General features: G+C 40.1%; 1 long non-coding RNA gene across 2 annotated transcripts in view; it reads left to right on the forward strand.

Annotated features, from left to right (window-relative positions):
- The first annotated feature begins 7,627 nt into the window (after positions 1-7,627).
- Positions 7,628-13,610, forward strand: part of LOC135212534 (uncharacterized) — a 60,829-nt gene continuing 54,846 nt past the window's right edge. The window contains exons 1-2 of one of the 2 annotated variants that reach the window (XR_010313920.1): positions 7,628-7,807; positions 8,654-8,870. This is a non-coding gene — a long non-coding RNA (uncharacterized LOC135212534). Of the gene's footprint in view, positions 8,871-13,610 lie in introns of both variants that reach the window. The other variant, XR_010313919.1, reaches the window with a different exon arrangement.

Consider the following 13,610-nt stretch of genomic DNA (forward strand, 5'->3'; position numbering starts at 1 on the left):
ACCCCAGTCTGCCCGTAAGCTTGGAAGGAGGGAAAGAAAACACAGTCTTCCCTTTCTCTTCCTTAGAAAGTAGCCAATCACCAAAACCTCTCAAAGCCTTCTTCATTGAGATGGTTGGCTTCATCCTCACACAAGAGGAAAACTTTCGTCTTCTTCGAAGTCGAGAATAAAGAGAGAGGAGACGGAGGAGCAAACGGGATAAGGGAGTCTCCAAACTCTTGAAGAAGGAGATCTGTAAGGATCTTATAGGACGAAACAGACGAGTCCTTCACCAAATCCTCTTCTGAAGGTTCAACTTCATCCACTGAAGAACCCTCCGCTTCTTTACGAGGGCAGTTAGCCTTCTCTAAAGAAGTGCGTCTGTCTAGAGAGTGTCTAGTAGCAGACTGGCGCCTATCAGGGGAAGCCAAAGTTTCTGGAGAGCTCCTCTCGAATGAGTCCTTCCTACTCAGAAGAGTGCGTGCTCTTTGATCTTAATCCATACTCCTAGAATTCCGGGCTTCCAAAGGGGAGCGCCTGCTAGGAGAGGGAGAGCCTACTATACTCAAGGCGCTTCACAGGATCCATGCGCCTGTTCAAAGGAGAGCGGCTGCCAGGCGAGCTGCGCCTACCATGAGGCGAACGCCTACTAGGCTCTTGGCGCCTACTTACAGGAGAGCGAAGCCCTGGAGAAGGTCGCCTACTAGGTGACCGCCGTCTACCATGCTCCACAAACTTCGATCCAGACTTGTGTCTCTTCAAAAAGGTAGTCTCCCAGAAGAGACATATCTTTCAGGCTCTACACGCCTGTCCTGAACAGAGTGGCTAAAAGGAGAGCCGCGCCTATCAGGAGAAAAGCGCCTATCCTCCGCACCGCGCTTGGGAGCGGGAGAGCGTCTACTTGGGGAGTAGCGCCTACTAGGCTCAGGCGCCTAACAAAAGGCGAGTCCGTCTCTTGACGAATCCATCAAAGAGTAGGCTCTCTTATCGGGGAATGAAGGATCTTCGGAAATGAGCGAGAAGACGAGGCTGTACGCCTGTCTTTAGACGAACGCCTACTAGGCGCTAGATCCCTTCCTACTGGAGAGATGTAGTCACCGGAGAAAGCTTCTTGGGCGATTGACGCCTGGAAGACGACAAGCGTCTGCCGAGGGAAGAGCGCCTCCTTCCATCCGCTGATACAGGAGAGAGAACCGACTCTGACTGAGACGTAACACAGGCGAAGGAATCCTAGACTTCTTGACAGGGAAGAGAGACGTCTTTCCGACGCGTTCCTCCTGCCAAGGAGCCCGCCAGCGCCGAAATCTGCGCTTGCAGTCCAGCAGAATTCGAGCTGGAGATCTTGCAAAATCCTCCACTGGAGAAGAGGCTCGAAGCCTACTATGAGGCGAGAACTCCTGCTCCATCCTGGGTTTCTTGATCTCTACTTTCCGGCTCTGCTGGAAAAACTTCCGGGCTGGAAGGAAAGGCGCCAGGAGCCTTCCAGGCTCTCTTCAGCGGTCGCGAAGAATCCAGGCGGGCTCCATCCTCTTCTAGGTGAAGGTGAGGAAGAAGAAGAGAAGCATTGGCGCAATACCTCCTTCTTCGCGCGAACAAGGGCAGCCTGGGTACGAACATCAGGATCTACCGAGGGGACGCCTGATCGGTGGGAGTTCTCCCTAACCTTCCTGCGGCTGTTGACTTTCCTCCTCCACTGGGACTGGGAGTCTGGAAGAGGTCTAGGCCTGGAAGCATTAAGGAGCCGATCAGACGCACCCTCCACTGCACTGGGGTCACTGCACAATTCACCTTCACTACTCTTACCTTGCAACGAAACGAATCTTCTTTTCCATGCTAAGGATCGTGGCTCTCATGGTTGCCACTTCCGTAGTCGTATCCTTAGGTTCGATGCAGGGCGCAGGAGCTGAAACTGGAGAAGGTTCTAATGCTACAACAGGATTTTCTTCTACCTCGCTAATACGAGACTTACTAGAACTCCTAGACGAAGCCTTTCTCACCCTGTCCTTCTCTAACTTCCTCAAGTAGGAAGAAAGAGCCTTCCATTCACCCTCATCCAACTTCTCACACTCATTACACGGGTTAACCAAAGAAACATTCTTTCCCTCTACATCTAAAGCAAACTGTGTGAGGATCTACCGTAGCTTTCGGTAGTCTCACCTTGCATTCATCCATAGAGCACACCCAAAAATAAACATAGAATTTCCTTAACCTTCTAACTCAGACATCTCGAAATCAAAGAAAAATCCAAATCAATATCCAAAAACAATCCACAAATGCGTATGCCAAGCCAACAAGATCAGGTACTTCACCGAAAGTCAGTCCAAATAAATCCACGGCAACGAGAATCGAATAAAGCTGTCAGGAGGTAACAACCACTGGTGTAGTCGTCACCGGCGACAGAAAAATTCTGGCTGGAAAGGGAGATTGGTTCTTACAGCCGCCACCCAGCGGCGGGTAAGGTAGATCACCTGACCTACCTGTCCGTGTGTGCCGCGAGTTTTTTTGAATTCTGTCGTGACTCAGAGACGTATAGCTAAGTAGCTACGATATCTGACAGGAAAGAGTTCATGTACAAAAATTCAACATTTTTGTTGCTATATTAGTGAAAGTATGAAACTTTTTATTCCCAGGGTCATGGTTTGAACTGAATTCATTTTTACCTTGTAATCGATGGTTTTATCCTTACTGCCATCACAACTGAAACTCCAGTGTTTATTTGATTGTAATTATAAACATTTTGATCTTAATTCACTCCACATTGCACTTGAACCACATTGCTGTTCCTGGTTCCTAAGCACTCACTCCACAAACACAGTTACGAGCAGCAGACAACTACATTCTTTATGAGGTGCAAAGCTTTATTCCCTTAATTGTTTACTTTACTCATTATTTATTTCAACTTTACTTTGCTACTTCAAAATGTTTATTTGATTCAGGTCTATTATCCCTTTATTCAACCAAATTAACCCCCAAAAATTACAGATATTTCTGAAGTACGAGCAGACGACGACAAAAAGACTCATCGTTGCCAATCTAGTGGAGCTTCACATATACGCCGATGCATTTGCAAACTGTTTCCATGAATTCTAGTTGTCATAGTAATGCAGTAATGATAAAATTGCTGTAATATGTATATATACTACAAATAGATACACTAATTTCACTTATTTCCCCAGTTTTGTGTAAGCCTTATACCCAGTTTGGAGGGTAAACACATATCAATTGACAACACTGATAAACAATTGAAGAGCGCAAAACGCCGCAAAGAATGCCATAGTTCCCTTAGATAAGTACTGGTTAGAGGTCGGGTTCACGATTGTTGTGATGAAAGTGCCCTAGCGTCTATGGGTACAAGTGGTGTGCGGATTTAGCACAGGAAATAGGAAGTTTGTTGACACAAGCGACTCCGCAAACATCGAGATGGCTTCAATCTTCTAAACTTTTTTAATCGTAAGTAAAAATTTCGAAAGCGTTTTGGGGTAGTGTGCACTACGTTGGCCACACTTTCCATTACCCTCTGTTTAAATCTTAAAATATGGCCTTAATTTCTAACTTTGGAGAAAATACTTACTTCGAAAGGATAGTAAAGGTCTTGAGCTCCTGTTATCACCACCAACAACTCATGACTAATGACCATCTCCGGTGTCAGGACGTGTTAAACTACTTTTCGGAGGGTGGCCAAAACCGCGGTAGTCAGTGAGTTGGCCAGTCAACTCAGTTGTTTACCCTAATGCCTTTTAATCTCTTGTCCATCCTGGGATATGTGATGTTGAAGCGACCGGGCTATGTACCAAAATTTGGCTTTGCACAACTTTTGCACTAAAAAACAAGAGGAAACAGGCCATCCTGGAGTTCTACTGTGAACATGCTAGGTAGAATGCAGTGAGGGGTCACACCTCACTTGGGAGCATCCAGGTTAGGGAATGCAATCCAAGGCTAGGTCAGATAAAAAGTAAGTCCTTCCTACAGTAGCCCTTACTCCTCACTCAGCATTTGATACCATATTTTCAAGACATAGGCTAGCACCTTCAATCAAAGTTACAGGAAGGTTAGTAAGGATATAACTCCTTCTATATTTTGACCAAATACCATTAAAGGGTAACCTATGCCAATCCAAATGCAAACTTCTACCTCACTTTCTATAAAGTCAGAGCAGAGCGCCCAAAGTTAAGGTTAAGTTAGGTCGGGAATGTGAAGTTAGTATTTTGTTCACAATTAAACCAAGACCCACTGTACTTAAGCTACACTATCATCAAGTATGTAAAATGTTGGGGCATGGGCATGGCTCCAAGTTCCCAAAAACAACTATTATAGTATATAGGTATATTTCTGACGCCCTTTCTCGCGGATTATAACCCAATAGGGTAAAACACCGCATGGTACAGGGGTGAACCATGTACGATCAATGTGTACAACCCCCAAAAAAGTACATTATAACACGTCCTGACGTCGAAGATGGGCATCAGACGCAACTTGTTGTTAGTGAGAAACAGAGCTAAAGACCTCTACTCCGGTGTCAGGACGCGTTATAAGGTACTTTTCTTGGGGTTGTACACATAGGTCGTACATGGCCCACCCCTGTACCGTGCGGTTTTTTACCCTACATAATGTAAGAGAAATCTTTCTCATACAGTAGCATCTAATACCTAGGTAGGTACGTTACCTTATTCCAATTGGCTAGGTATTGATAAATACTATAAAATTCGTTGTAGGTATGTGCTACCAAATTTTAACTAAATTTCTTACCAATTATGTTAATGAATTTACAAAAAATAACATAGGCTGGCCTACTAAGGTATTCAATATCTCCCTTTACTGCACCCGGCAAATTATAGGTACTACCATGCTATAATTCATTCGCAATTCCGTCGCCGAGGTTACTGACCAGGACCGGGGTCCTTGTGACATTATCGAACATATTTCGCCCAAAAGCGTCTAAAAATCTCTTGATCAACGTTCCCCAAAAATGGGTATGACCCCCCTCACTTTTCCTTTCCATTTGGGCACATGCCCCTACCTGCTACCTAGGTATGTGACCATTCCCATAACACCCATTTCTCGAGGCAGACACCTGGGTTTATTTAGTTTCTCCCAGCATTTGTTAGGGAATAAATCGATATGCTTACCAGCAGTTGAGCTTCCTGACGTTATGAAGGTCGCTGCCCTTTGACCTGGCGACGACCATGTCCTCCGTAAGCTTGGTCATGGTTGAAGGTTTTAACGGGGCAAAGTACGACTGTGTTTTGCCTCTCACTGTCTACTCCACAATAACATTGAAGACTGCGTTCACGAGCATAACTCGCAAGGCGATGTGGTACTTGAAAGTGAAAACGTTTTCCTATCGATAGATTTGGCTCCGACTTTGACTTAGAAAATATTCTCTATATGGCAAATTCCTGCTCTTCTTCATATTAATATAAACTCAAACTTCATTTCTTAATTCTATATTGTATTTAAATTAAAATGATCAAGAATTGTGCATCAAATATATGCAAATGATATACAACATGATACGCATGTACAGAACAAATATCTATTTTTTCTTGATTCCTTCCTACCTTAAACTTATGTTATTGAACAAGCTCCCCGATGGCAAGGGTCACCTATGATTCGCCTACATTGCTCCAGGTGTAGAATGCAATTATTTTTTTCATTTTCAAGGAGGAAAAAACGCCATTTGTTATGCAGAATGTTTGGAAATATGACTAAAGTTGAATTTCAATCAAATGCTATTGTAACTAAACATTGTGAGTTATTGCTTAGGATTAGAATTGTTTCTTTTAACTAATAAGGTAAATGAAGTGGTAGTATGGATAAAATCAAGTGGTCCTTAGCACAAATCAGTATAGAATAAGCTTTGCAGATAAATAACATAACACAATCTTCCCACTCATAATAACTACGGTGAAAAACAAGATCAGTCCCTGTTATATCCTCCCTAGCATTGTCATAGTGCATATTGCAAAATATTCTTAAATAAATCAAAGAAATTCTGCCACCATCAGTTTGTCAAGTTCAAGTAAAAATTGCCAGGGATTTGGATGAATTAAATACTTTAAGGTAAAGCAGGAGGTTGGTTCTCCTTTAGCATGTATTTATCTATGACCAGATCTTGGGCAAAGAAGCCTATAGATAGGTTCAGAGAAGTTCAATGCCGAAAAGAAATGAAAATCTAAGAGAGAGATATTCGATCGACACTGGCAGGACTCTGGCAGCAAAAGGAAACGTGGTTAGGGTAACCATCACTCTTAATAAGGGCAGTAGAAAAGTAAAAGTTGAGCTTTCAAGAAAGATTAAATAAATGGAAAGCGACACTTCTATGCATTAAAGATAATGTTCTAAACTCACACACATGGGCTATATATATATATATATATATATATATATATATATATATATGTATGTATGTATATATATATATATATATATATATTATATATATATATATACATATATATATATATATATATCTATATATATTTAGAGGAGAGAGAGAGAGAGAGAGAGAGAGAGAGAGAGAGAGAGAGAGAGAGAGAGAGAGAGAGAGAGAGAGAGAGAGAGTTTTAAGTGCCACAAATGATTATATAAACACACTTAAAACATTATTTGTGCAAGCCTATGCATGTCTCTATACAGAGCATGCCTAGCCTATCAGGAGTGCATATAGAATCTCTCCAACACTAGTGTGTGGCAATAGTGAGTTGATATCAGTTCATGGCGAAAGCCTTCCATACATCATACAAGGCGTGAAGGGAATAGCAAATACAAGTTTGTCCTTGCTGGAGAGACTGCATGCCCCAGGTTACACAGGAATTCCGGCAGTGTTGATTACTTAAAAGTTCTGATTTTTCCGGGGGGGAATGTGCGTGGGCTTAAGGGACTTTTGGCAGCTTTAGAATTGTCTTACTTTGAAAATATCCGTTGCTGATAGCTATCATCATGCAGTGTTGTGTTCATATATAAGATTTGCCACTATTTCTTTCTCATAATGCGCTCTCTCTCTCTCTCTCTCTCTCTCTCTCTCTCTCTCTTCTCTCTCTCTCTCTCTCTCTCTCTTCCATCATACAATGTTGTGTTCATTTATAAGAATTGCACTATTTCACTATTTCTTTCCCATAACGCTCTCTCTCTCTCTCTCTCTCTCTCTCTCTCTCTCTCTCTCTCTCTCTCTCTCTCTCTCTCTCTCTCTCAACACAATCGAATTATATAAATATTGGACTTTTTATCGTTTTGATAAGGTCTTCCGCTGAATTTCGCTTTCCTGCATGAATAGGTAAATTCCTTGTTTAATCGTGTTGATTAACCACAAACAATACAAACGAGTTATGATCACCTGAATGCGGGAATAATTGGTTAAGCAATTAAAAAAGTAAAGGGTACAATCACTCAAGTGTAATGAATTAAGACCAGATTTCACTGCCTCGTGTAGGCCTACAAGTCTTTAGGCCTTTAGGCCTATAGATACAGCGGCAGCAGTAGGCGACATATGAGTGTCTTGACTTGTCTTTAGACCTGTGGTTTGAGGCCAAAACAGTCGGACAAAATCAATAGGTGCAGGTGAGGGTCCATGACGATAGACGAAAAAAAAAAAAAAAAAAAAAAAAAAAAAAAACTTTCGGCTTCGGTAAGTTGAAGGGAACAGCCCTTCATGACTCATCTCCTAAGGACGCCTCAAGATCACGCCTCTTGACCGTTACGTATGCAACGCCTTCGTGGTTCTGTGCCTTTTCATTCCTTCTCAGCCAACGGAAGAGATGGTACTTCATAAAAGATCGTGAAAACTCATAAGAAATACGAGATTATAGAGATAGTAGAAGGAAACAGGTAGGTAAGTAGATTAATTTTCTGAGTGACCCACGAAGATTAGTCGGCTGTGAGTCATTGAATGATACCGGATGCATTGCAAACAACTTTTTTTTTTCACTGGTTGATGTACACAGACGTGGGAGGAAGCCTTCAATCAGGCGTGTCATGTATAAATATATGTAATATACATGCGTACACGTAAATGCTTATTAATGTGTATGCAGTTAGTATTTTTCTCACAACAACAGCAAAAAAAACTCACCTAAACTTATACATACAATATTATGTTTGTGTGTGTAAAGCAGCACGCGTGAATCCGCATTTATTACATGTCAAGTTATGCCACAAATTCTATAACTAGAATAAGTTAAGCATTCTTCTTTCGTGTGTCTGTTTCCTTGTAGTGCAGCTGATCTTTGAAGGTAAGTTTGATTTAGCAAATATGTTCGTTGATGTTGTCATTACGAGCTTTAATACGTTTAAATGCGGTAACAAAACCGTAAAGCTGTTCCAGCTTGAATTCTATGTCATTTCTTATGAAAATATCCCAGTCTATTCCTAAAATCGTTCGTGCATCACCGACAATCAAAGAAACGTTGCATTCCTTTGTTCGTAAACCTCAAACTTGAGTTGAGTAAAAGAGAGAGTTTAGGCGAGTAAAGGAAGTGGCAAGTGCTACAGAATTCAGGAAATTTACATCCAGTTTCATTAATTCAGTTGACTGAGGCCAAGGATAATATCACTGTACGAATTACTGAGGCATTTTATTCTCAAAAGAAAGTCATACAATTGTTCATACAACTCGTCGTCTATCACATCTTCAACAGAAGGTTTGTTGGGAAGATCTCATGAGTTATATCTTTAACAGAGCGTTTATACAGGATCTGCACGTAGCTGGGATCTCCACCTCGATTTGCGCTTTTAAGGTTCGTTGTGAGTGTTGCACCTGACTGTCCTTTATTTGGTGGCTGAAGGACGCTTCTGTGCGGTGTGCATGCCGCGTATCTTGATGCATCCTTTCCTAGAACAAAGACCTTCTCTACATAGATTCATTGAACATCCATTGAGCAACGCATCTTATACAGGTAAATGTTTAATTTATTGATGACGCTCTATAATTGTTTCATTTCAGGGACTGTATTGCTCAAGTTACTGCGTTTTTGGGGAAATTCTGGATAATATCCCACTTACCATATACAACAATTATGTATGACTCATTTAGACGCACTGTTTTAAACCGAAGACTTCATTTCCGTTACCTATGACAATGATTTTGGAAGGGAGTGCGATATTTGTCCTTGTAAACCGGTGCGTATATTTAATACCAAGATATGTCGAGTTCATACGAATACAATTGGCTAAAACTTGGCAAATGAATTCGATAAATGACTTTCTCAAGATGATTCACTTTCTGTTAAGATCGGCACGAGCCGGAGCGATGGTTTGTTGCCATGGAAACCACACAACTTTGGCGCTATCTCTTTTCTTCTAAGGTTGATCACTTGAGGATCACTGAATGAATATATTGTAATTTCATCGCGAATTTTCACTGGTCCTGGAAATATACTGTAATCAACTCGTTCTCAATGATATTTGAGCCAAATATGTGAGACAATCCGTTAAATGAATTTTTTTTTATTTACCAGAATTTATTTCTCATGAAACTGAAACCGAACCCCAACCTTTACTATTTTTTTTTTTTTAATAGTTTGTTTATAAATTTCTCAGTATACACAAAGTAAAAGTTAGCACCTCAGAAAATAAAAAATCGAATTTCTCTTTAGAGCGTGATACGAATATGGCAAATTGCCAGAGGACCGTGGTGATTTTCTGCATGCCGTTTGATTAATTACAGCTCCGCAGAAGTGAAATAACGTCAGTCACAATTCGCCAGTTGTAGATTGGTTGTTTCTAGATTCATATAATCGATATAATCTTCTGTGTTTAATTTCACGATTCGAAAAGTAACTGGCAACGAAACAGTAGGCCTAGTAGTAGTAGGCTTATATACCTTAGTTGTTAGATTACAAAAGCCTTGGTGTCATTACTCTTTTTGACGATTAAATATGGTCACGTAGATTCTTTTCTGCAGTCGGCTTTTAAACTTGTGGTGATGGATCATTTTTACACCTTTAAGGCCAATAACAATGACATTTAATGAATAAATAAGATTTTTGATCATTTAAATGTTACCCCAAAATTTCATCTCCGTTAACCAGATGAATTTATTGAAATGTCTTTAAAGGTATAAATGCAACGGGAATTCTAAAACTGGCAACTTCAGTTTCTAGGTATTAAATGATTATAGTAGATTCACATCAGCCGTGCATCTGATGTCTAGGCCAGTCCCTTACGACGCTTTCTGATTGGGTGTTGATAAGGAAATCACAGGGCTGGAACCTCTCAGTCTCTCCCGAGAATTCACTTAGGCACGATGTATGTTCCACCTCTCCTGAGGGATACGTCGTTCAAAAGTATCCCTCAGGATAGGTGGAACATACATCCTACCTATGTGGACTCTCGAGAGAGACTGAGTTTCCAGCCCAGGCCTGTGATTGCCTTATCAACAGCCAATCAGGAGCGTCGTAAGGGACTGGCCTAGACATCAGATGCACGGCTGATGTGAATCATCTATATTTTTTTATAGTACCGAGGCCTCGCTAGTACACAACTTTGCTAATATCAGTTAATTTGATTCTATTAATGAAAATTTGACAGGACTCAGGGTCAACTGATAGGTTGGGAGATGGTAACATGGAGGTTAGATGGTTGTGATAGAATGGGTGAAGGTTGGTCAATCGTCACACTGATGCTGTCAAGAAAACGAAAACCGTAAAGTTGTTTACGGAGAGACTAAAGAAAGGCGTAGAAATAAATTGTAAGGAGAAGAAATCCTGGTGCCCAATCGACTCTTTATGAACTTATATTCCCGGTTCGATGATGACCCACTACGTTTTTTGGATGTCAGTCATAGGAGACTGGAAGTAAAAAAAAAAAAAAAAAAAAGGAAAAAAAAAAAAAAAAGAAAAAAAAATCAATTCGCATGAGCACCTGGCTGGCAGAATTTACTCTCACACATCTTCCTAAGAAGTAATGCGTCACACATTCATGACTGACACTTCATCAGAGCTTCTCACGACGAGGAACAGGGTGTTCAGAGCCGTGAGAGGAGGCCGTTGATCAAGCGGCTCTATTTAGTGAATTCCAGCAACCAGTTACTTCTACAGTGCGTGCTTAACCAAATTTAGTTACTTTATGATGTTTGCTGCTTCAAATGAATAAGTGCCGCTTTCTTTTGCTTTTCATTGATATTCTATATATTTGTTTGTATGGTGATTTTACGAATTGCATGGAACCAGTGGTTATTCAGCAACGAGACCAACGGCTTTACGTGACTTCCAAACCACGTCGAGAGTGAACTTATATCACCAGAAATACACATCTCTCACTCCTCAATGGGATGGCCGAGAATCGAACTCGCGACCACCGAGGTGGGACGCCAACACCATACCAACCATGCCACTGAGGCGCTCGATCTTCTGTATGGTTGACAGCTTTAGTCTCATATATATTATTCAATCGCTGTCCTATCTTGTTAATCCCCTTGAACGTTATAACGAAGAGAATATTTTTTTTCTCTGAATAATTCTTGGGAGCGTCATGGCTTCATCTCGTTCATTCCACAAACCTCTTAGCGAATTACCCAAACTTGTTTTTTTTTTTTTTTCCACGCAGCGCATGCGTATGGCCAGAGAATAAAATTTTGGTGTTGGTCGTCTTCTATCCTTGCATTTACTTAATCTACAAAGATACTCTTTGGTATTGCTCTCAGCACATTTCATACTAAACTAAAAACATTTAATTTAGCCTACGCCAAAATTTTATGACCATCTTATAATAACTCAACCTCACGTTTCATGATTTTGTATCATATCGTAGTACAAACATTCGATATTATCAAAATTTAAACAATTACTCAAGTTTGACCTCAGACACAAAAAAATCTATCTCATCTGCCTATCCACTTATACTCTGTTTTTTTCCATCTGTCCACCAGCCTGTGGTGTTGCGTATGGTAACACTGCGTCCCAGCTTTTTAGATAGTTACGCTATGTGTAAGTTTTAGGTAAATAAAAGGATATCTGGTGTACATTTGCTTAACTTGAAAAGTGTTTAATAATTTTACTGTATGCGAATTACACCGTTAATATTCGATATAGTATTGTTATTATTGTTGAATGTAAGCTACATGTAACTATCTAAAGCCCATGACGCAGTGTTACCATACGCAAGCACCACAGGCGGTGGGTGGACAGATGGAAAAAAAACCGAGTATAGTTTCCATTTAGCTCGTTTACAAATAAACCATAATAGACTTAATAAAAAACTAAGCAGTTTCGATTTCCGAGAAATCAGCAACCCAAAGTTTTTAAACGGCCTTGAACGAACTCTCATGCCACCATTGAAAAAAGAGTTATTCGGCCACGAATCTGTATTACATGGAGATGGAACAAGCGATTACTTACAGAATTTTTACGAACGATTGTCCAATTTGATCTTTAGTAAAAGACCGAAACTTGTATATAGAAGAATAATAGTTCTTTGAGTGCAACCAATATTCATCATCAAGCCGTTCATTCAGATATGGTTTAGCCTCAGAAGAAATATTAAAATTCGGTCATTGTCACATTCGTATTTTCAACCACACAAAGGGTTTATCAATACGCATATTGCACCAGTCTCTTCTTGAATGCACTTTTGAACTTTTTTTTTTATGTTAGCTTTTCGTTCCTAATATTATGATTCCTTGTTTTCCAACATGGTTAACTACACTGTACTTACTATAATTACTTACGGATTAATATAGGTTTGCCGGTTACCTCCTCGGTGACTGTATACATCAACGATATATTGTGGTACTACCTACCTGCCTATAGTAACTTGCTTTCCTGTGACCTCCGTTGCGAATGTATACTGCCCGGCTGCTGCCGAAATATTTGTAGAATGTAGGAATTGTGGCCTCCTTCTATATTGTTCGTAATACCTACAGTTATAATATCCAACAACAAATGTTTTGTCAAGAAGTTTTTGTCACTTAACCGATGTATGATTTCGTTTTCTACGAACTTTAGAATCCTTGAATTCTCAGATCTGAAACTGAATATTTGGCCCAAAATGCTCCCAGAACTTCAGATTGAAACAGTGGTGCCGAAGTGTGGAATTTTCGTCTGCTATGCGGAATAAAAAGTCTACGGGGGCAGCTATCCAAGTTTGTATGCCGATGCGGATTCCACATCTGCATTTTCAGCAGCACTTTTTTTCATGGGCGCATTCGTGTAAATTTATCATATACAAATTGCAATATTTTTTTACTTTTAAACAATTTCTCATTCAATGCAATATTATAAAAGATAAGACTCTATCAGAATATGACGGTGATATGATTAATGTACATAAATCTGTTAATATATTATAAATCTTTCATATATGATTTAATGAGTTATATATTGATACATAAATGCTGTTATGCTTATTACCAACTTATCTGTAATATATCTGGGACAAATATATCTGGGACAAATATATATATATATATATATATATATATATATATATATATATATATATATTGTGACGTTTATAGATCGTTCGTCTACCCGCAATTAATTAATTAATTTGATTTGGAAAACGGCAGCCATTTCTTTAGAATATCAGCTGATTTTTAGGAAACGCGGGAACCAAAACCCGCCAGCCAGAGATAGGGGATTCCCCAGTTGGGGGAAAAGTTGTCTTTTGTCAGCTTTAGGGACGTATCTCAAAAGGGA

This window comes from Macrobrachium nipponense, chromosome 41 (assembly GCF_015104395.2).
Source record: "Macrobrachium nipponense isolate FS-2020 chromosome 41, ASM1510439v2, whole genome shotgun sequence".
Lineage (NCBI taxonomy): Eukaryota > Metazoa > Arthropoda > Malacostraca > Decapoda > Palaemonidae > Macrobrachium > Macrobrachium nipponense.